The 2,329-nt window shown below is 38.9% G+C and overlaps 1 protein-coding gene across 1 annotated transcript in view; it reads left to right on the top strand.

Annotated features, from left to right (window-relative positions):
- The first annotated feature begins 274 nt into the window (after positions 1-274).
- The window catches only part of large2 (LARGE xylosyl- and glucuronyltransferase 2), a 106,104-nt gene continuing 104,049 nt past the window's right edge, over positions 275-2,329 (top strand). The window contains exon 1 of the mRNA XM_073850509.1: positions 275-891. The gene's annotated coding sequence lies outside the window, so the exon portion shown is untranslated. The remainder of the gene's footprint in view (positions 892-2,329) is intronic.

Raw genomic sequence — 2,329 nt, forward strand, 5'->3', positions numbered from 1 at the left:
CATGACATTTGTGACTCAAATGAACAACTCTCATTAAAAACCAAATGATTCACATCAACACAAATTATAATTGGAACATTTGAATCTTTGCCAAATCCCCATCTGTACGTTTTCAGATCCAGGCGTTGTTTTTTTTCTGTGCATCAGTGTAATAGAGTATCCAGTGTATAATGTGTCAGTGTTAGTGCATGAGAGAGGGGGCAGAGAATAGAGGCAGGCATGGAGGCGGAGCCTTATTTCTGATTGGCTGCAGCAAAAAGGGGCTGTCACAGAGAGGGCCGGATTAGCAGAGGTGGGGGAGGTGCCTCGCTTGCTCTGTACCTTTCAGCTGCAGATCAGAGCACAACGGCGAGAGATTAATACTGTTCACAAGCCCTGAGACGTGAGGAAGATGGAAGAGGACTGTGAGTGTGTCCGTGCAAGAGACAGAAAGCTGATTTAGGGTTGCTCTCCACTGGTTTCTTCATCTAGGAGTGCCTCAGGGTTAGGACTCACTGTCCCTTGTCTGTCCCTTTTAGGAGTCTCTCTGATCCTTTGAGGCATGGACTACATATCATTTCAACCTTCCTGGGACTCTTGCTCTAAGATTTCGGAGCGTATTCTTTCACCTCGTTTCTAAAAGAGTGAGAGATATTTGTGTCACGCACTGATTCTATCAGACTTCATTTGAGACTTCAGTCCTCTCTGTCTTTCTCTCTTTCTCTCTGTCTTTGTGATCATGCACTGAAATCATCAGTTCGTACATCGAGGGCACACCTGTCTCTCAAATTCACTTGTTTGGATCTAACCAGAACTCTGCAGCTGGAATTTTGGGATGGATATTGCGATGGATATTGGGATTGCCGTATACTTCATTTAACGCAGAACCTGCATTTTCACAAGGTGAAAAGGGTAAGAACTTTTTTTCATTTGATATACTTTTGTACATGATGCCTTTTATATTAATTATAATATACATATGTATTTGTCTTGTCTGATAGTTTAAACTTTTGTAGAGTTTGAAGCATTTAAAACAAAGAAACATTATAATTCTGCACTATTTCTAGGTCACCATTGAAAAAAGCACATTTGTGACAACATGTGAACTCATTTGTACATTGGTTTTATTGAAGCTCAAGATGCTTTTTAGATAATCTCAAATCATGCTGTAGAATTGTTAAACTAATAGACAATCTTATCATTTCCATTTAAAGTTGTCACTCAAACTGAATTTTTCAGGGGGAAAAAAACATTTTTCTTTACATTCTCACAGTTAAACGCTGATTTTGTGACCCCTAATCTCTGTGTTGCCCAGTAGTGAGCACATTGTTACAGATTTATTAAAGTGACATGCTTAATTGCACATAAACACTGACTCACCTTGACGCCAACAGCCGCTGATTGTCACATTAAAACTTTCTGTGCTTGTGGCCGAGGATGACTGCTTTTTAACTACCGACTGTGTGCGTGAGGTGTGTGTACAGCCATGTGATGGGCTGGTCTCTGGATACTGAAAAGGTTACTGCTAATTAAACCACATTTCTCTCTACCGAAGCACAAAATGTAGGACTCCCTGTGATCCTCCCAGCAGCTGTTATTCTCTTAACACACTTCAGTATCTCTCTCTCAGCTCACGCATGTGTATATCAGCGTTTAGCAATCTCACACTCCCAGCTCTCTACAGACCGCCGTCCCTGTTTCGCTTCACACAAGCTGAGCGATCTTCAATCAGTGTGTGAGTGTTTATACACTCAGGGAGGGGTTCGTCTGTGTGTGTGTACGTGCTCAGGGAAGAGATTGTGAGAAATTGTGTGTGTTCGTGTGTGAAACAGTTTTTTTTTCTTCTTCTATTTGTTAGTGACAATAAGCTTGTGGGAGTCAGTCAATTAGTTCAGCCTTTTCAATCTTTTGCATGTCTCTGTGTTTGAAGCTCTTTATTGTAATTGTGCAGGTACAATGAGATTAGAATTTTTAGTACCTCACAAAATTGCTGCAATTACAGTGAATATGAAATCAGAATAAACCAATTTACTTTCTTAATAGACCCAATACCACTCTTAATGCGGTAAATTCATCTGTGCACTTTATTCCGATTTGGTTTGTCTTTGTAATTTTTCTTCAAAAATAAAGGATTTAGCTTTTCAGATGACATCATTTGGACTGTGTGAACTGAATAATGTTAACCAGTATACAGACAAGTGCATATATAAACCATTGTTTTAGTAAATTCTAGCTAGATTCCTTGCATTCAGGAAATGCAATTCAGAGGTATTTTAGCATAATTAAGATGCTATTATAGTTTGTAAAATATATTGTATTATTTTTAGATTTGTATTATTTAGTATTTTGG

Source organism: Garra rufa, chromosome 11, assembly GCF_049309525.1.
Source record: "Garra rufa chromosome 11, GarRuf1.0, whole genome shotgun sequence".
NCBI lineage: Eukaryota > Metazoa > Chordata > Actinopteri > Cypriniformes > Cyprinidae > Garra > Garra rufa.